The 22,549-nt window shown below is 47.9% G+C and overlaps 1 protein-coding gene across 9 annotated transcripts in view; it reads left to right on the top strand.

The window, feature by feature from the left end:
* si:ch211-26b3.4 (connector enhancer of kinase suppressor of ras 2) overlaps positions 1-22,549 on the top strand; it is a 648,212-nt gene that overhangs the window by 564,110 nt on the left and 61,553 nt on the right. The gene's annotated exons all lie outside the window — the stretch shown is intronic.

Raw genomic sequence — 22,549 nt, 5'->3', positions numbered from 1 at the left:
AGGAAAATAGGTCCCAGTTAATCAAAGTGTGACATAATTTCATGAAATATAAACTCTTAATCATCTATAGTTTAATACCAGTTAGCCCCTCAATTTTTGTTTCAATTAGATTTTTTTTCATGAACAATCTCTTATTTGATATGTCGTTGCTGTTACTTTGGTGTAAACTTCTGATGTGTGACTGGATTTCTTTATGTTTATTTTAATTTGAAGGACAAAGCAAAGAATTGACCTCAGGGGATATGCTTCAATGTCTGTGTGCACATTTGTGCAAAGTGGGAGTATTATATCGACAGTTCTTCTCGAACTCCCTGCAGTCTTTGACACGGTCGACCATGCCATCCCCCTCCAATGCCTCCCCTCCATTGTCCAACTGAGTTGGACTACCTTTGCACTCTCACCTATACAGTCGTAGCCATAGAATCTCTTGCAATGGCCTTTCTTCCTGCCCCCATACCATTACCTCTGGAGTCCCCCAAGAATCTATCCTTGGCCCCCCCTCTACATGCTGCCCCTCGGCGACATCATCCAAAAACCTGACATCAGGCTCCACATGTACGCTGACAACCCCCAGCTTTACCCATCCACCACCTCTTTTGACCCCTCCACTGTCAATATATTGTCAGACTGCTCACCCAACATCCAGTCCTGGATGAACCACAATTTCCTCCAATTAAACATTGGGAAGACCAAAGCCATTGTCTTCGGCCCCACCACAAACTACTTTCCCTCACCATCGATTCCATTGCCCTCCCTGGCCACTGTCTCAGGCTGAACCAGACTGTTTGCAACCTTAGCATACCATTCGACCCTGAGCTGAGCTTCTGACCCCATTCCTTCTACATCACAAAGACTGCCAACTTCAACCTCCATAACATCTCACATCTCCGCCTCTGCCAGGCCGCCTGCTGCTGAAACACTCATCCATGCTTTTGTTTTCTCCAGACTCGGCCTCCCATCTTCAACCCTCCATAAGCTTGAGTTCATCGAAAACTCTGCCCGTATCCTAACTTGCACCAAGTCTCACTCACTCATCACTCTGTCTTTGCAAACCTACGTTAACCTCCAATTCCTCAAATTTAAAATTCTCATCCTCGTGCTCAAACCCCTCCAATGCCTCGCCACACCCTATCTCTGTTAGCTCCTCCAGTCCTACAACCCACCAAGAACCCTGCATTCCTCCAATTCTGACCTCTTACGCATCCCCCACTCCTTTGCCCCACCAGTGGAGGCCATGCCTTCAGCCATCGAGGCCCTATGCCCTGGAATTCCCTCCCTAAACCTCTCTACCTCTCTCTCCTTTTTTAAGACCATCATTAAAACCTACCTCTTTAATGAGGCTTTTAGTCACCCCACCAAATACCTCTTTCTTTGGCTCGGTGTCAAATTCTGTCTGATTGCACTCCTGTGAAGCCCCTTGGGATGTTTTCTTTTATAAATGCAAGATGTTGTTGTTGTTGTACAGAAATAATTGCCTTAAAGTATTGTCCCAGAATATGCTGTCAAAATAACAGTGAGGCTAATGGTGCTCACCATTATTTACGCGCAAATCACACAGCAATTTCAGGCGTGGGGCAGATGCACGGTTAAACACAAAATACAGAAGTTGCTGTCGGAGATGTGTCACTCCGCCGTTAGTTTCGCAAAAACAGTATCTTGCTTACTGACTCACCATTGAAATGCATTGAATGGCATGAAGTTCTTGTATTTGCACAATAGATATGAACTAAACTCACCACAGAAAGTTAGGGCATGTCCATTTCAGTCTAAGTATCCTTTTAACGACATTATAGGTGTTAATTACTGCCAAGCAACCTCTCTGACACTGAGAATTAACTATTACAAGTGTGGAGTCTCATTCCTTCAGCTTTTAATTGTTGTTGGAGATTTTTCTTAAATTTAAATTTAAATTTTTTTTTACTTTTTCTTTCTGTCTCTTTTTGCTCTCTTTCTTAATCCAATCTTTCATTCCCTCTATTTTTTTTCTGTACCTGATTTGACATTGAATTCACTTTTCTAACTTACACTTCCTTGTTCAAACTCTGCGCTGTTCATTTAAACAATCCTTCAGTCTGATTGGTTAAGGAGATACACAGTTGCTTGCCCTGTTCACACAGATCCCAGATGCTCTGTAGAGGGTGCCATGCCGTTTCCATCTCCCACTTCCAGCAGCTTGCCGTGTAAAATCTTACGGAAATGAAATGGTCAAGGGCAAGTCTAACTAACGGCAGGCGTTCGTTGACCAGCTACAGCAAATTCTGGGCCATTGAATACATACCGAGCTATAAAGGTGATTGGTCCAGTTTCAAGTGCTATACATCTAATTCTAAGAATCTGAAGGCACGTGCTATGTTCCATACCAATATTAACAGTAAGAAACATGACACAGTCCACAGCTTGTGTGAAACTTCAAATTTAGTGTAAATTTAGACCATTCCCAATGAGAAGGAACTGAGGGGGTTGAAGGTTGTTGTAGACTACTAACAATAGTTGAAGGAAAACATGACTTTGCAGGAGTAAAAAGATAATCACTGTCAAAAAAAAAAGCAAAAATCATTTCATGGCCATACGTTGATTCACTGGTGCTTTAAGGGCAGTCTCAGTTTCTGTTAAAGTAATTGACAGTCACTGCATAAGCAGAGGAATGACTGTCAATGATATTCGCAGATAAGCCCTGAGTGGGTATGGAATGACGTTCATTTGTCTGCTGTTTTAATGCATATGTTAATCCGTTTATTTTGGATGGGTTAACACCTCGCTAAAATGGCAGCCAAAGGAATGTCATGAGTGTGTTAAGTGTTCATCCACTAATGTCGCCAACAGTGACCTCTAGGCTTGAGTTTCATCTGAAGCATTTTGTACAGTACGCATTCCACTTCTAAATCTTCTAGACATTCTGTATCCATCAGAGTATGTGATTCTTTACAGCATCGTAGCTGAGACTAACTAGCGACGTCACTCACTGAGTGCAAGTTATGCTTCTCCAGTGACATGAAGTTTTAGCAGTATTACCAAAACAAGATGAGCTACAAAAGCAGATCCTGGTTGCCAAGCGACACTCCTTTTAGAATCCAGTTTACTTATATCAGGCTAGAAATGATTATAAGGGGACAAGAGTTTGTCTGACGATCTTCTGTCCGTTATTTGAATGAAGGCATGTTCCCATTTAATCTGGCAGGTTAAAATCACATTTATAATAGCCAATAGAGGAATGGCATTTCAATGTGGTTGGCATTCATCGCCTAATATCGCCAACAGTAATCTCTAACCTGTTACGTCACTTATAAATTAATCTTAAGTAGGATGGGAGGAATTTTAATTTTGGTGCATGCCCTTGAGTGTGTTTTACAAGGAACAAAACATAAATCTGCCTTGTGGAGATTGAACTGTTTAATTAATTTTTTTTTAAAATACAAAATGTGTTGGTTCTCATTTATGTAAAATGAGCAATAAAGCCACTATTTCACTCTAATGATTTATTTTCTGCCGCTGACTTGGAAATATATCACCGTTCCTTCATCATCACTGGGTCAAAATCCCTGGAACTCCCTTCCGAACAGCACTGTGGGAGAACCTTCACCACACGGACTGCAGCGGTTCAAGAAGGCGGCTCACTACCACCTTCTGAAGGGCAGTTAGGGATGGGCAATAAATGCTGGCCTTGCCAGCAATGCCCATATCCCATGAATGAATAAAAAAAAGTTCCAAAGACAGCAATTGAATTTAAAATACCTTATTAAGAAAATATTCCATCTGTAAATATGCAACATAATCAAATACTTTGAAGTTTTCAGAGTGTCTGGGAAGGATAACAAGTTCAGGAGAATTCGCAGAAACAGTTTGTCCCAGAATGATGGAAAAGTTTTGTCATGTTTTAATTTTCTGGCCTGGCTCGGTGCGGGCTATCTCATCTGGGTGAGGAGAGATGTCAGGGACTTCGCTCCATCTGAAAATAAAGACTTGGATTTATATAATGCCTTGCATCATCTCAGGACATCCGAAAGCACTGTACAACCAATGGAGTATTTTTGAAGTGTAGTCACTGTTGTAATGTAGGAAACACAGCAGCCAATTTGTGTACAGCAAGGTCCCACAAACAACAATGTAATAATGACCAGATAATCTGTTTTGGTGATGTTGGGTGAGGGTTAGATATTGGCCAGGACACCAGGGAGAACTCCCCTGGTCTTCTTCAAATAGTGCCATGGGATCATTTACATCCACCTGAGAGGGCAAATGGGTTTTAACATCTCATCTGAAAGACGGCCCCTCCAACAGTGCACTCCCGGAGTACTGCACTGGAGCATCAGCCTAGCATTATGTTTTCAAGTCTCTGGAGTGGGACTGTGAATCCACAACCTGGTGACTCAGAGGCGAGAGTGCTGCCAACTGATCCATGGCAGATAACTGCTGTCATTACTGCTCCATGACTGATCAGTACACATGATGAAAGTGGCCCAAGCCAGGCAATGTGTGCTGCCCTTCCTCCAAGGTGGAATTCTTTGTTAATCTGCAGGCAACACCCCCCACCCCCACCCCCACCCCCATGAAATAACAACATTTGGCCAGCTGAAAAAATAAGCTTCAGGTAACAGGACAGTCCTAGCCATGAACTCTGAACCTTTCACTTGGGGCTCAATAACTGCAATTCCAAGGTCATCAGTATTTATTGTATCATGTTGTTATACAGAAAACTCTCAACCAAATTCACTGATTTAAGAATATGCAGCTAACAGAAGCAGAAAACAGATTATAGATCTTGTACTTTTTACTGATTGCAGGCAACAGATCAGTTGCTTATTTCACCTACTAACTGTTATACGTTGGAACACTTACCATGGTAAAACTCAGGTTATCAAGCATCGATTAACTAGTTACCACCTGACTAACAGTCAACTCAACTTGAGATTGCTCCACTCCTTCCACAGCTTCAAAGGTGACTCAGAGGTGACTGTGTTCTCTGGTAGAGGAGAGTCTGACCAGAAGCTAATATACTTTGTAAAAGCAATGCTGACAATAACCATTTCCAGTAGGGAATGAACACAATAAAAAAGTTAATCTTTTAGAGAGCATGAAGGGTGCAAAATGCCTTTTAGTGCACAGTTACTGCGTTAAATGGTAGTGGAAATTTTTGCCTTTATTTGACTCACTCACAGAAATGCACAGCTTTATTCTAACATGAATGCACAGCTTTATTCTAACAGGAGTGCACAGCTTTATTCTAACAGGAGTGCACAGCTTTATTCTAACATGAATGCACAGCTTTATTCTAACATGAATGCACAGCTTTATTCTAACAGGAGTGCACAGCTTTATTCTAACAGGAGTGCACAGCTTTATTCTAACAGGAGTGCACAGCTTTATTCTAACAGGAGTGCACAGCTTTATTCTAACAGGAGTGCACAGCTTTATTCTAACAGGAGTGCACAGCTTTATTCTAACAGGAATGCACAGCTTTATTCTGTGCATGTTCCAGAAGCTCAGGTGCGTTAGGGTGCACTAAAAGTAACGCAGGTCCGTTTGGCCACTCAGAAGGCAGCTGCGAGAATGCTGGGTAACTGGCTGAATGGCCACTTGAACCGTATAAATAGCGCAATGCCGACCAATGCAGCTGTCGAGTCCGCACTCTCTGTGAGAAAATTGGAGGCAGAGCGCAAAAGGAGTAAACCAGTATTTACAGGTCAAGATGGCATGCGGGTACAGCAAGGGGCTATCTATGGAGCAGGGGGCAAGTCATCAATGGCAGACAGGTGAAGCAGGCATGGAAGACAATCTTGCTGATGGCCAACAGAAGCTCATGTACTAGGAGATGCTGGAGTGATGCCCAGGAGAAACCTTAGTACTTTGAAGAAAAGTACTAAGGTGAGAGATAAGAATGAATGTAGATAAAAATGTACGTAAGTAGCCATATTTATTGAGTAGCTTGTGATGAAATTACAGGATGTCAGGTGTTCACTGCAGTACCTTGGTATATTTAAGCCAAACCCGAACTGCTCCAATAACCTGCTGTAAAGCCAGCACAATGGAACATAATGAGCATGGTTGAGAATAGCCTAGCCGTGCCAAAAAATAGGAGAACCCAGTTGAGAAAGATTGATGACTGACTACAATTATTTAAATAATGGTGAAAATCACAAACGCACTCCATAAGCTTTCAAATGTTTTGCAGGCAAAATATTTTCCGTGCAGGTAAGCTATGCATAGGACTATGAAACAGTGCTGCGGCCTAAAATGCACAGTGCAAAGTATCATTGCATATTCATCCTCTCCTTGCTGAAGGCACAGAGCACACACAGCTGGAGGGTCAACCAAGCCTCTCAGCCACTTCAAAGAAGCAATCATGGAGGTCATCAACTGGGAACCTTTAGATACCTGCGTATCACAGGATGGGTGACACGCAGTCTGGAGGAGAAGAAGATGTACCCTGTTTGTATAATCAGCTATCTTCCCTGTTCCAACAGGTGTAAAGCATTTACCCTGTTGTACTGGGAAATGAGCCATGTAATGTCTGCAAAGCACCAACTTGCCCAACTATATGGCTTCATTCATCATGTGCCCTTTGCTTCTTGTTTCAAATATGCCAGAAACCCGTGAGGAGCAAACCGATCCACTCACCAATGAGCCTCATCCCCAACACTCATCACCTGAAGTGGGCACCAGCCCTCAGAAAGCAATCTGTGAGATTTAGGGAGGAGCCACCTGACGAGTCGCTCCACAGGAATGTAGAAGGGGCAAAGAAAGAGGCTGAGAAAGGGCTGGTTGCTGCTGAGCGGAGGCATAGCATCGCCACAGGCCATGCTGTGTCACTTCATGCATCTAACCTCATGGGGGCTAGCTATGAAACATGAGCAGGTGCATTAGTCACTTGCCTTTTGCCAGAGCACATGAGAAACTTGGTTTGCTCAGTTGTGGACCCTACTACCCAGCTGAGCAGTGCAGTGAAGCAAGTGATCTCTTCGGACTGCCATTGAGCAGCATGCGTCATCAGTGGCAGGGAACATCTCAGGCACAAAGATGCTGAACACAGTTGAAGCATCTCTCAGCAGTGCTACCATGGATGTTACCGAGGCCTTGAGCTCTGCACAACGGGATGGAACAACAGCTGGCTTCAAATGGCTTGGTTAAACTCCAAGGAGCGACAAGTGAGGAACTCAGAGATCTCTCGGCAGTGCAATGCTCGATATTCAAGCAGAGCAGTGCCTAATGTAAGAACTCTCTTCTCTGCATCCGCCTCTGGGTAAGTGACTAACAGAATCATAAGGAGTTCAGCACGAGATTTAAAAAAAAATTGTTCTTGGGTGGTTCTTGGGCGACATCAGCAAGACAGGATTTATTGCCCATCCCATGGTGCGATAGCCACTGGGATATCATATCCCGGTGTGGTCAAAAATTTGGCACTGTTATTTGAGCACACCAAATGTCTGCTCAATAATGTTCCTACCCGTCAAATGTACTTCCTGGTATGCTCTTTTTTGGGCAAGATAAAGGTAGTGTTGTGGTGTCAGGAACCCCGTGTCACGCAAGTAACCTGTATCTCTGAGCAGCCAAGTGTTCAACTCACTCTCATAGCAGGGTATGTGGGGGAGCCATGATTTCCTTAAGATATGAGCACAGTGGTCAATCTGACAATAATTATTTAGTAGTGATCAGAGTCCATTAGAAAATGAATCGAGTAAGATCCTTTTTGGTTGATGAACACTATGGGATGTTGGGCAGGTAAGTAAATGACACACCTCTCCTGCTGCTGCACAATGCTGATGTTAATGTACTCACCATTTTAATGTATTCACCAATGTGATGAAACCAGGAATATGTGGCCTGGGTAATGTTGCATTGAGTCGTAAACTGGCAGATCCTTGCCAAGTCTCCTGCCATTGCTGGAAGAAACCTGTGGGGAAAAACGTTCAGTACCCTCCTGCAACTGGCAGTGTTGATGTTGCTTCTTGGTTGCAAGTCTGGTTACATCAGATGCTCCTTTGGAGAGGTGTAGCTCCTTACACATTGCCCCTTGGTGAGGCTGTCTCCATCATGGACAATAAACACACAGCCATACATTGTAATTGATCTGGTTGGGTCTGTTCCTAATGCCTTGGAGCTCTCTGGCCGCCTTCTGCTGATTATGTTCCTGCACCTCCTCCGACATGCCCAGCAAAGTAAGACTAACTGCTGCTTTGTGAACTGACACAATTGAGTTTCTGTTTACAAAATATCCTGCTCTTCTCCTTGCTCAGCCTCTGCCAACTCTCTTTGCTGTCTTAGTGCCATCTCATTCATGTGGACTAGAAGACAGGTATGGCAAATTTGCACATGTGCCTTTAATTGTTGCCTAATGAGCCCGTAGCAAGGAAAACAAAATATTAGGACTGGGGCAGTGTTTAATGTACATTTAAGTGGCTAGATCCCAGGAGGAATCTCGGGAGAATTGTAAGAAGGTCCTATGCTCCGAAAATGCTAACATCAAATAACTGCACACACTTTGCACATGCATTAGCTCTAACGCAAAGAGCAATTTCAAACCCCCTCCCTTGCGTCCAAAGCATTGCTTCCTACTGGTCTCTGAAACTCATTGCCCCTTTACTTATGTACTAAACATCTGAGAGATAGCGTTCAGATTTTCACTATACGTAGGTAGTAATTCACTTTAACAGCATTCATTTACATGGGGAGTGAACTTGGATCCTGGACTGTTTAATTGTAAATGGATTGCTTATTTATGAGGAACATTTGTATTTCTTTTGAAAGGTTAAACAGACTTCAATGTTTACAAGCAATCCATATACTGCATCACACAATCAGAACTGGTGAAAACCCCAGGAACTGTTTTTAACCAGTTTATTCTGTTTATCAGATTTTTAATCTTGTAAACAGGAATGAGGGGTAATGGTTATATTCTGAAAATACTCCTTCTGCCCAAAGTTGGTAAAAAATGAAGATCTGGATTTATAGAGCACTTATGTTTCTCATTAACATCTCAAAGTAATTCATATGCAATCAATTACCTTGAAATCACTATGGTAAGCAAACATGCAAGTTGCCATAATAGCAATGACTGAAAGAGGAATGCCTGACAGGATACCAAGAGAATTCTCTGCCCTTCCCTGAATATGTCCATGGTATCTTAAACGAGGGCCCTGTCTGCCAGTTCAGGTAGATGTTAAACATTGGGCTCGATTTTACCAGCGGGTTCCGGGTGCGTTCCCGGCGGGGGGGCGTCGAAAATCGCGATATCCAGGTGCATCACCGGATCGCGCCTCGATCCCGCCCACTTCCGGGTTCCGCGCTGACGTGCGGGGCTGCGTACGCAGCCCCCGCTGGTGGGAATCCCGCAGGCAATTAAAGCCAGCGGGATCACTTGAGTGTATTTACCTTGCTTGTTCAGGTCATTAAATGACCTGATTCAGCTGTCTTAATAGGAAGTGTGGGATTTTACCTTCAACCGAGACTGTTTCACACACTGGGGGAAACAGTCTCACTCCAACCGGACGTGTTGCAGCCAGCAGCCTGTGGCAGCTGCCAAGGTGCACTCCACAGGGGTGGGGAGAGCCCTCACCCACGCAGGAGGCCACCGCGTCACATAGGGCAACCCCTGCCCTCCACCACCCCCCTCCAAGCCAGAGGAAACACTGACGTGAAACCGCAGCCCCAGTGCGAGGAAACACCTACCTACTGTGCACAACCCCTCAGACCAACACCTGCCAGATGGGTGGTGCGTTGACATCCTCGGAGGATGAACAGCATGACCAGCCCCAGCAGCCTCGCAGTCCACGCCGTCCGCCTCATCGACGTGGAGCCCCCCAACACGGTGCTGTGGCACACCCACCTGCACAGCAGGAGGGAGGGCAACCGCAGAGAGAGATGCGTCGCAGGAGGCACTACCCTCCGCACAGGGTCTACAGACCGAGGCTCAGCTTCATGGACCTCTCCGAGGAGCAGTGCATACGGCGGCTCAGAGTCAATCGCCAGGTAGTCGCCGACATCTGCAGCCTCCTTAACGACGAGCTGCTCCCGGATGGACCAAGCAGCATCTTCCTACCTGTCGCCGTCAAAGTCACCACTGCCCTCAACTTCTTCGCATCCGGATCCTTCCAGGGTGCCACCGGAGACATCACCGGGGTCTGTCAGTCATCTGCACACAAGTGCATAAGGCAGGTCACCGATGGGTTGTTCCGCAGGGCCTCGCACTACATCAACTTCGCCATGGACGAGCGCAGCCAGATGGAGAGGGCGGTTGGATTCCATGCCATGGCTGGCTTCCCACGGGTACAGGGTGTAATCGACTGCACCCACATCGCAATATGGGCACCTCCGCATGAGCCAGGGCTGTTCATCAACAGGAAGGGGTATCACTCCATGAACGCGCAGCTCATCTGTGACCACCGCCAGAGATTCCTACACGTGTGCGCCAGATACCCCGGCAGCTGCCACGATGCCTTCGTCCTCAGGGAGTCCACCGTCCCGCCCCTCTTCCACGCACCCAACACCGGCAACGGCTGGCTCCTCGGCGACAAGGGGTATCCCCTACACACGTGGCTCATGACACCTCTGAGGAACCCCATCACCGAGCCGGAGCGTCGGTACAATGACAGCCACACTGCTACCAGGTCTACAATTGAGCAGACCATAGGGCTCCTCAAGATGCGCTTCAGGTGCCTTGATCGTTCTGGGGGAGCGCTCCAATACACACCATTCAGAGTGGGACGAATCATAGTTGTCTGCTGTGCCCTGCACAACATGGCCCAACAGAGAGGGGTGCCGCTGGAGGAGGCCCCATCAACACCTGTCACCCACATTGAGGACGGCGAAGAGGATGAGGAGGTGGAGGAGGAGGAGGACGACGCGCCAGAGGATGATGTACGACCCATGCGCCGAACACCGGCTCACCGGGATGCTCGCCGGGCCAGGGAGGCACTCATACGTCAACGGTTCTCCTAGAGTCAGACAGTGCGAGGCGTTCGCATCTCCTCACCTGTACATGCGAGGGGCCATACCAGCCCCCTCCACTGAAGTACTCCTGCACCCATAGTAGTGTGCCCAATGGGCGGCAGCAGGTGTTCGCCGTCATGATGGGCTGCACGGAACGCACCTATTGCACAGGCCGCGGAAGAATGGACGAGAGGTGGCAGGAGTGGTGAGAACGATAGTGTTTAATATGTACATGGTGCAATACTATAAACAAAAAGTGTACAAATTAACAGACACCCTGGTGCATTCCCTTTGTGCTTATAACGCCCTTGGCTTTCGTTTCCGGGTACCCCTACGTGGTGCTACCCCTGTGGCTCCAGCAGAGGTAGTGGCAGGTTGCTCCTGTTCTTGCCCTGACCAGGTAGATGCTTTGGGCCGACGGCCCCTGGGTTTCGGTGCCCATGAGGGCACCTCCATAGACTGCTCCTCCTGCACCTGTGCAGGGGCAGACTCGGCCACCTGGAGAGGAGGCACCATTGCGGGTACTGGTTGAGAGGGGGCAACGGGTGGGACGTGGGGGCACCTTGAGAAGCGTCCCCGCTTCCATGTCCCCGTTCACCATCATCCCTCTCGTGGCCTCGGCCCACATCACCCCTTCCACCCTGCTGGACGACAGCTTGGATTGCATGTGTGAGGCCTTGCAAGGCCACCCCTAGTGTATCCGTCAGCCTGTTTATGGCGGCGGAATGTTGCTCACCCTGAATCCGTACAGACGTTGTCAGGGCCTGCACAGACTCGATGTGGAGCTGTGCGTGACGCTCGAGGGAGGCTAGCCTGTCCTCCACCGCAGACGCTCCCGCACCTACCCGCGACACTGTGTCGCCGGTACCCTCCTGTGCCTGCGCCACCAATGCCCGCATGCAGGAGTTGGACTCCTCCATCACCTGCGCTATTGTGGACAATGCGCGCGGCACCTCTCCCAGTACCTCGGCAATTAGCTGGTGGCCCTCGACGACTCTCCTTTTGACTGGTGGCCCCCGGGGTTCAGCATCTGGGTCCGGCTGAGCAGAGCCTGGAGATGAGTGCTCCCTCCGTCGCGGACCCTCCGCGGCTGCCCCTGCCACCAGGGTCTGCTCATGCTCACACGTGCGCGGTGAATCACCAAGTGCAACCCCAACTAGTTGGCGAGGGGGACCCACCGAGGTGCGTGTCTCTGCGCTGGTGGATGGTTGGCTCATATGTGACGATGCACCCTCAGAGACCGGCATGTCCTCTGAGGAATCGCCATCCTCGCACACAGCGCTCGCAGACGGCCCTGCAAGAGAACAGAGGGCACTATGAGGCATGTTCACAAACGTTACAGTGCGCCTGATGCCAGGTGATGATACGGTCACTCGCGATCATGAGTGTTCAGTGTCAGCTTTCCCTTACCGGCCGTTTCTGCAGTGACACACTCGCCATCCACCACGGAGAGGCAATGTTGCGTGCCGGCGAGGTCGAGCGCCTCCACCTCTGCATCTGTCAGTTCGACCACGTGCGGCGGGCCACCTCCGGTGCGTGCCCTTTCCCTGTTGTTCTTGCATCTCTTCTCCTGTCAAGACAAAACACAGATGCGTGAGTGAGTGCATATTGCATAGTGAGACGCATCGAGCATCGGTGTGGGTGGGTTGAGCGTGGGGCAGATGGATGGGGGGGAAGCGTGGGCCACGTGCCCATCCCATTGCATGGGGATCGGGGTGTGTGGTAGTGTTCGGGTGGGGACAGGGACGGTGGGTACTTGCGGGCACGGCGAGGATGGTGAGTGAGTGGCTGTGAGGATTGCTGCGGGAGCGCTGTGGTGGCTCTGCAGGAGGGGTTGTGATCTGTTTGGCGTGATGTTGGAGACGGGTTGTGGGAGGGTGCGTTGGTGTACTCACCTTGCCGGACCTAGTGAGGTCATTGAACCGCTTTCGGCACTGCTCCCATGTCCTAGGGGTGTTGGCCCTGCTGCTGACCTCCGCCGCCACCTCTGCCCATGCCTTCCTGGTGACGGAGCCAGGGCACTTGCGTCCGTCCGCCGGGAACAGCGTGTCCCTCCTCCTCCTCCTCACACCCTCCAGCAGCAGCTGCAGCGCGAGGTCGGAGAAGCCTTGCCCCTGGGGTGCGCCATCCTGTGTTGCCTCTTGCTTGCAGCAGGAGGGGCTTTGGGGGACTGACCCTTTAAGTGGAGCTCCTCCATCGCGATAACGTTAGTGCGCATGCGCAGCCCGCCGGCGCGCAGCTGGGGAGCGGAGAACCCGGAACCACGGCTTAATGGGATCAATTATCCCGCGATCGCGCGGGGGGGCGCACTCAATTAGCCGTCCACGTTTTCCACGCTCCCGAAGGACCACCCGCTGGGAACCCGCAGGCCTGCTGAAATCGGGCCCATTGTATCCAAAGGACGACACATCAATCAGTGCAGCTCTCCCACAGTACTGCACTGTACTCTCTCAGTACTGCACTGTACTCTCTCAGTACTGCACTCCCTCAGTACTGCACTGTACTCTCTCAGTACTGCACTCCCTCAGTACTGCACTGTGCTCTCTCAGTACTGCACTCCCTCAGTACTGCACTCCCTCAGTACTGCACTGTGCTCCCTCAGTACTGCACTGTACTCCCTCAGTACTGCACTGTACTCCCTCAGTACTGCACTCCCTCAGTACTGCACTGTACTCTCTCAGTACTGCACTCCCTCAGTACTGCACTGTACTCCCTCAGTACTGCACTCCCTCAGTACTGCACTGTACTCTCTCAGTACTGCACTCCCTCAGTACTGCACTGTACTCTCTCAGTACTGCACTGTACTCTCTCAGTACTGCACTCCCTCAGTACTGCACTGTGCTCTCTCAGTACTGCACTCCCTCAGTACTGCACTGTGCTCCCTCAGTACTGCACTGCACTCCCTCAGTACTGCACTGCACTCCCTCAGTACTGCACTGCACTCCCTCAGTACTGCACTGCACTCCCTCAGTACTGCACTGCACTCCCTCAGTACTGCACTGCACTCCCTCAGTACTGCACTGCGCTCCCTCAGTACTACACTGCACTCCCTCAGTACTGCACTGCGCTCCCTCAGTACTGCACTGCCCTCCCTCAGTACTGCACTGCCCTCCCTCAGTACTGCACTGCCCTCCCTCAGTACTGCACTGCCCTCCCTCAGTACTGCACTACACACCCTCAGTACTATATTCCACTCCCTCAGTACTGCACTCCCTCAGTACTGCACTGCGCTCCCTCAGTACTGCACTGCGCTCCCTCAGTACTGCACTGCCCTCCCTCAGTACTGCACTGCCCTCCCTCAGTACTGCACTGCCCTCCCTCAGTACTGCACTACACACCCTCAGTACTGCACTGTACTCCCTCAGTACTGCACTACACTCCCTCAGTACTGCACTACACACCCTCAGTACTGCACTACACACCCTCAGTACTATATTCCACTCCCTCAGTACTGCACTCCCTCAGTACTGCACTACACACCCTCAGTACTGCACTGCACTCCCTCAGTACTGCACTGCACTCCCTCAGTACTGCACTACACACCCTCAGTACTATATTCCACTCCCTCAGCACTGCACTCCCTCAGTACTGCACTACACACCCTCAGTACTGCACTGCACTCCCTCAGTACTGCACTACACACCCTCAGTACTGCACTGCGCTCCCTCAGTACTGCACTGCGCTCCCTCAGTACTGCAATGCGCTCCCTCAGTACTGCACTGCCCTCCCTCAGTACTGCACTGCCCTCCCTCAGTACTGCACTACACACCCTCAGTACTATATTCCACTCCCTCAGTACTGCACTCCCTCAGTACTGCACTACACACCCTCAGTACTGCACTGCACTCCCTCAGTACTGCGCTGCACTCCCTCAGTACTGCGCTGCGCTCCCTCGGTACTGCGCTGCGCTCCCTCGGTACTGCGCTGCGCTCCCTCGGTGCTGCGCTCCCTCGGTACTGCACTGTACTCCCTCAGTACAACACCGCACTCCCTCAGTACTGCAATGTACTCCCTCAGTACAACACCGCACTCCCTCAGTACTGCACCGCACTCCCTCAGTACAACACCGCACTCCCTCAGTACAACACCGCACTCCCTCAGTACAACACCGCACTCCCTCAGTACTGCACTGCACTCCCTCAGTACTTCACTGCACTCCCTCAGTACTTCACTGCACTCCCTCAGTACTGCACCGTGCTCCCTCGGTACTGCACTGCGCTCCCTGGGTACTGCACTGCGCTCCCTCGGTACTGCACTGCACTCCCCTCCCTCAGTACTGCACTACACACCCTCAGTACTGCAATGCACTCCCTCAGTACTGCAATGCACTCCCTCAGTACTGCACTGCACTCCCTCAGTACCGCACTGCACTCCCCTCCTTCAGTACTGCACTGCACACCCTCAGTACTGCACTGCACTCCCCTCCCTCAATACTGCACTGCACTCCCCTCAGTACCGCACTGCGCTCCCTCAGTACTGCACTGCACTCCCTCAGTACTGCACAGCGCTCCCTCAGTACTGCACTGCACTCCCTCAGTACTGCACAGCGCTCCCTCAGTACTGCACTGCCCTCCTTCAGTACTGCACTACACACCCTCAGTACTGCACTGCACTCCCTCGGGACTACATTCCACTCCCTCAGTACTGCACTCCCTCAGTACTGCACTACACTCCCTCAGTACTGCACTGCATTCCCCTCCCTCATTACTGCACCACATACCCTCAGTACTGCACTGCATTCCCTCAGTACTGCACTGCACTCCCTCGGTACTGCACTGCACTCCCTCAGTACTGCACTGCACTCCCTCGGCACTGCACTGCGCTCCCTCAGTACTGCACTGACCTCCTTCAGTACTGCCCTACACACCCTCAGTACTGCACTGCACTCCCTCAGTACCGCACTGCGCTCCCTCAGTACCGCACTGCGCTCCCTCAGTACTGCACTGCGCTCCCCTCCTTCAGTACTGCACTACACACCCTCAGTACTGCACTGCACTCCCTCAGTACCGCACTGCGCTCCCTCAGTACTGCACTGCGCTCCCCTCCTTCAGTACTGCACTACACACCCTCAGTACTGCACTACACACCCTCAGTACTGCACTGCACTCACCTCCCTCAATACTGCACTCCCCTCGCTCAGTACTGCACTGCATTCCCTCAGTACTGCACTGCACTCCCTCGGTACTACATTCCACTCCCTCGGTACTGCACTGCACTCCCTCGGCACTGCACTGCGCTCCCTCAGTACTGCACTGCGCTCCCTCAGTACTGCACTGCGCTCCCCTCCCTCAGTACTGCACTACACACCCTCAGTACTGCACTACACACCCTCAGTACTGCACTACACACCCTCAGTCCTGCACTGCACTCCCCACCCTCAGTACTGCACTACACACCTTAAGTACTGCACTCCATTCCCTCAGTACTGCACTGCCAGCCTAGATTATGTGCTCAAGTGGGAGTAGGACTTGAACCAACGACCTCCTGAGAGGCGATTGCTGCCAATTAGACCCAAACCATCAGGTAACTAGGATTTTTACTTGCTTAGCTCCCTAAGCATGTAAGCTCTCATATTTCAACTAAACAGACAGTAAAAGGCAATGCCATATTCATTACAAAGAATAAAAACGGTTATATAATGGCATAACAAATCCTTTAAACCTGTCAGTCGCTGCTCTCAGGATCTGTTGACACAAATTCAGCACACCTGCTTATGCAGCTTTACTTCTGTCAGTTTGACAGTAACAGCCCTTTGAACTTGGTAAGTGTGCCCCTCCAGACACCTCAGGATACTCTAAAAATGCAACTATTCTGCTAAGTCAGCCAGTTAAAGCTATCTCCACATTTGTGGTAGACAGGGCTAGCTTTCAAATGAGATATTGTGTTCAACCAACTGGAGTATTCAAAGATTGTAATTCTGCTGTTGTCTCTGAGAGTAAGTCTAAGAGAGATGTGTTAACAAAGATATGTTGCTCTGATATCATACCCATGTCAAAAGTGATTTGGGTAAGTATTAATCTACAGCTTGCTGCTTTTCGTCATCTAAATTAATGATTGATTGGATGTTAAAGATAAGGTGAAATCAGTAAACTATCCCACAGTTGTTCAAATAATCACTAGTCTTTGCGCCTACAAGAAGTGGAATCTGGATATGCTGGAGGTGCACCTTACACTACAGCTACAGCATCGGTGTGAAGGGGCTTATCTTCCCATCGACAATGTAGTTACAGTATAAATGGAGCCTCACTTGACACGAGGACAGTGGAGTGAGACTCCCTGAAGGATTCTGCTTTGCCTCAGAGTCACTTCAGACCTACAAATTGGATTTACTCTCCAGGTTTAGCATTGGCTGGTTATTCCAAGAGATACTTGGCAGTTGTGAGAGAGGCTTTTAAAAATCAGAACACAGACCCCAGGAGGGATTCAGGCAGCTGGAGGCTGCAAAGGGAATGAACCAGTGAGCTGGGTGGTAGGACACGAGATAGAGAGATTGTGCATCCAACTTTCACTAATTGGCCTGGGTCTTCATCTGTTTTTTGCCTCTCCCAGGAGGTTACATGAGCTGGGAATAAGAAAGATTAAAGATACAGAATAGAACATGGGTAAATTTGAAGACACATACTTTTAAGACAGCGATTGGGATCCCATCAGAAGCAGAGGTCTCATTGAAAACCAGAAAGTAAAGGACCTGACAGACTTGGTATGGATAAAATTTGCTGTCAATGATAATGGTCGAACAGAATGGGGCAATGGATGGAAGTTCTTTACCAAGAGCGTGAAGAGTTAGAGTTTGAGGAAATATTGAGCCAAATGGATCTTTAGGAGAGACCATCACAGTGGAATAGAGGTGGAAAGGAAGATTCACTCATTATAAGAGACGGCTTTGGCAAGGAACTAGAATGAGGGGCTGATGGGAGGCATTTCTTTTCAATAATGTTGTATTTAACAGCTGTAATCGTGGATTAAAGAGTTACAGCCACAGATAATGTTGGTCTGGGATGCTTCAGACTGATCAAAATGCCAAGAATGACAAAGGTCTTTGTGTACGTGTAAAACATTGTGCACAAGCCACAGCTTTCTATTCCACTAATGGCCTTCTGGTTGCATTACACGTTATATTAATGTAATCTAGTGAGTTGCTGTATACTCCATGCAGTGTATTTTCCAGTAGTGTACTATAAATAGGTTAACAGATACCACAGCGGGGGCTTGTCATGATAACCATATAATGAGGAAATGATTATCACAAAATATTATCCAGAGAATTTGTTGCATATTTTGCAAATGTGATACCAAGTCATATTTATACTAAATGTCTCTCAAGTACAGCAGTGGAATTAATCATCGGAGCCAAATAATATCATAAACAAACCATAATGTTTAAGCAAAATTTCTGATTCCAAAACTGTAGGACTGAAATGACTGCTAATGGTATTAGTGATTGAAGTGTCTGTAAGACATTCCTCTGTCCACTATTTCAAGGCCAGGGGACAACACATTTATTTGAAATGGATTAATGCCTCTGTAAAATAGCAGACAGAGGAATGTCATACAAAGGCACTTAGCATTCATGTGCTATAACATGGACAGTAATTTCTATCCCACTAAATTTTCAGCTTTTAACATCTCTACCAAAGTTTTGACAAGCTTGCTCTCGCCAAACTGTAAATATTAAAATGTAATAAAATCGATGCAAATTGTCTCTTGAGCAACTTCATATCCATTTAGATGGGATTGTGCTCTGTGCCTGGTCACTCATTGGGAGTTGGTGAAAAAGGAAGCTCGATGTGTGATAGAGCTGTTAAAGGGGCAGGTGCAATTATGTATTTTTCTTTCATTTACCTTGTTTCAACGTCTTTTTAATGCTGGTTTTTAGCCTTTTAATTTTTTTTCTTTGATTTTTTTAAATAGAAAGTTTATGTAGAAATAGAAATAGCCAAACATTGCCTGCAAAATTACCAGAAATCATTTAAAGTGTTCAGCAGAAAAGGAAGAGTATAAATAAAGGGACACGTGGAGGGGCTATGCCAATGCAGTCTTCTATCAGAGAGCCACAAGGCAACTAATGGCATGCTAAAGAGTCCCTTGGCAGCCATCATAATTTAAAATTAATTCTCAACGTTAGCTTTCAAGTGCCTCAAATACAGTATTTTATAGTTGAAGTGGTACAAATAAAAGAAGGCATGCCAAGGAGATCAGCAGGTACCAGAGCCAAATTACCCACTTTTATACCACCCAACCATATCTCACACACCTGCCGGATACAGATCGAGAGCAACTAGCTCTGCAGGCTCCAGTTCAGCACGAAGCCAATTGCAGTGCTGTATCATCGGTTGCAAGGACACCAGTAGCCAACCTGTACCATCGGGATATTGCTGCCAGTGGCAATAAAGGCCATTGCCAGCCTCAACGTTCTGTTTCAGTCTCATTTGCCATTAACGTAAGGATCATCTGCAGCACCATGCTGCCCAGCGAGCAGGTGCCTGGCATATTGGTCAGCATGACCATTACTGCTTTTTCATCTCCCACTAAAGAGCCACAACAATGTGACACAGCTGCCCAATATTCAAACGCTGGCGTATTTCCCAACCTACACGGGGTCATTGCTATCAGGCACATGGCCATCTGGGTCTTGGGTTCCTGCTGCTCCTCAGCTGCCACCACCAATTGCTCCTCCTCACCTGGTACTACCTTCTCAAGCTCACTAACAGCATCCTCTGGGATGTGCACGGTTGTGCTGGATCTTGCAAGCACCGAGGGTGCTGTCTTATTTTGGGCCCCTGGCAGTGCTGGTAGACTGCTGAGATACCATTAAACAGAGCTTACATTGCAAATCGTGTAGTTGTGGGAGAGTGAATGACCCTCCTCCCTTCAAACTCTTAGATGTAAACATATTCAGGGTAGCTTCCTCCAAAGCAGGTAAGGACTTTTAATTTCTGATCCCTCCTCCAGTTCAGATCTTTACCCTTGTCTTGTATCACATCTTATCATACAAGCAGCAATGGGGAGGTTATAAAGTTTGGAAATAGGTAGGGTGGTTTGTGCTGGAGAGAGGTAATGGGAGGGCCCTGGGCTATAACTAAATTGGCTAAGGACAGAAAGCAGAGAGTAGTGGTGAACGGTTGTTTTTCAGACTGGAGGGAAGTATACAGTGGTATTCCCCGGGGGTCAGTATTAGGACCACTGCTCTTTTTGATATATATTAATGACCTGGACTTGGGTATAGAGGATATAATTTCAAAGTTTGCAGATGACATGAAACTCGGGAATGTAGTAAACAATGTGGGGGATAGTAACAGACTTCAGGAGGACATAGACAGACTGGTGAAATGGGCAGACACATGGCAGATTAAATTTAACATAGAAAAGTGTAAAGTGATACATTTTGGTAGGAAGAATGAGGAGAGGCAAAATAAACTAAATGGTACAATTTTAAAGGGGTTGCAGGAACAGAGAGACCTGGGGGTGTATGTACACAAATTTTTGAAGTTGGCAGGACAAGTTGAGAAGGCTGTTAAAAAAGCATATGGGATCCTGAGCTTTATTAACAGAGTACAAATGCAAAGAAGTTATGCTAAACTTTTATAAGTTTAGGCCTCAGTTGGAATATTGTGTTCAGTTCTGGGCACCACACTTTAGGAAGGATGTCAAGGCCTTAGAGAGGGTGCAGAAGAGATTTACTGGAATGGTACCAGGGATGAGTGTCCATAAGAAATAGGAGCAGGAGTAGGCCATTTGGCCCCTCGAGTCTGCTGCGCCATTTAATGACATCATGGCTGATCTGATTTTTACCTCAACTCCACTTTCCCCCATAGCCTTTGACTCCCTTGCTGATCAAAAATTTGTCTAACTCAGCCTTGAATGTAGTCAATGACTCAGCCTCCACAGCTTTTTGGGGTAAAGAACTCCAAAGATTCATGACCCTCCTCATTTCCGTCTTAAATGGGCAACCCCTTATTCTGAGACTATACCCCCTAGTTTTAGACTCCCCCATGAGGGGTAACATCCTCTCGGCATCTAACCTATCGAGTCCCCTCAGAATCTTATATGTTTCAATAAGATAGGAACATAGGAACAGGAGTAGGCCATTCAGCCCCTCGTGCCTGCTCCACCATTTGATAAGATCATTGCTGATCTGTGATCTAACTCCATTTACCCGCCTTTGGCCCATAAAGAGATCTCCTCTCATTCTTCTAAACTCCAGTGAGTATTGACCCAACCTGTTCAATCTTTCCTCATAAGGCAACCCTTCCATACCCGGAATCAACTTAGTGAACCTTCTCTGAACTCCCTCCAATGCAAGTATGTCCTTCCTTAAATAAGGGCAACAGAACTGTACGCAGTACTCCAGGTGTGGTCTCACCAGCACCCTGTACAGTTGTAGCATGACTTCCCTGCTTTTATACTCCATCCCCCTAGAAATAAAGGCCAATATTTTGTTTGCCTTCCGGATTACCTGCTGCACCTATATGTTGACTTTTTGTGTTTCATGTACGAGGACACCCAGATCCCTCTTTACCGCAGCATTTTGTAATATTTCTCCGTTCAAATAATATTTTGCTTTTTTATTTTTCCTCCCAACGTGGATGACTTCACATTTTCCCACATTATATTCCATCTGCCAAATTTTCGCCCATTCGCTTAACCTGTCAATATCCCTTTGCAGACACTTTGTGTCCTCCTCGCAACTTGCTTTTCCATCTGTCTTTGTATCATCAGCAAATTTGGCCAAAAGACACTCAGTTCCATCATCCAAGTCATTGATATATATTGTAAATAGTTGAGGCCCCAGCACTGATCCCTGCGGCACCCCACTAGTCACAGATTGCCATTTTGAAAATGACCCTTTTATCCCGACTCTTTGTTTTCTGTTAGTTTGCCAATCCTCTATCCATGCCAGTATATTACCCCCAACACCATGAACTCTTATCTTGTGCAGTAATGTTTTATGTGGCACCTTATCGAATGCCTTTTGGAAATCCAAATATATTGCATCCATTGGTTCTCCTTTATCCACCCTGCCCATTACTTCCTCAAAGAACTCTAATAAATTTGTCAGACATGATTTCCCCTTCATAACACCAGGATCTTCGGTTAAGTGGAGAGACTGGAGAAGCTGGGGTTGTTCTCCTTAGAATAGAGAAGGTTAACGGGAGATTTGATGGAGGTGTTCAAAATCATGAACGGTTTTGATAGAGCAAATAGGGAGAAACTGTTTCCAGTGGCAGAAGGGTCGGTAACCAGAGGACACAGATTTAAGGTAATTGGCAAAAGAGCCAGAAGCGACATGAAGAAACATTTTTTTATGTAGCGAGTTATAATGATCTAGAATACATTGCCTGAAAGGGTGGTGGAGGCAGATTCAATAGTAACTTTCAAAAGGGAATTGGATAAATACACGAAGGGAAAAAAATTACAGGGCTATGGGGAAAGAGCAGGAGGATGGGACTAATTGGATAGCTCTTTCGAAGAGCCAGCACATACACAATGGACCGAATGGCCTCCTCCTGCGCTGTACCTACTATGATACTATGACAGCATTGTGGGTGGGGTTCGGAGTCTGGCATCACTATGGAGAGACATCAGCAGCTGGTAGCACTGGGTGTTGGTGTCTCAGGATCTTGGA

Source organism: Heptranchias perlo, chromosome 15 (genome assembly GCF_035084215.1).
Source record: "Heptranchias perlo isolate sHepPer1 chromosome 15, sHepPer1.hap1, whole genome shotgun sequence".
NCBI classification, from domain to species: Eukaryota; Metazoa; Chordata; class Chondrichthyes; order Hexanchiformes; family Hexanchidae; genus Heptranchias; species Heptranchias perlo.
Note: the sequence above shows the minus strand (reverse complement) of the source record. Positions and strands in the feature narration are given on the sequence as shown.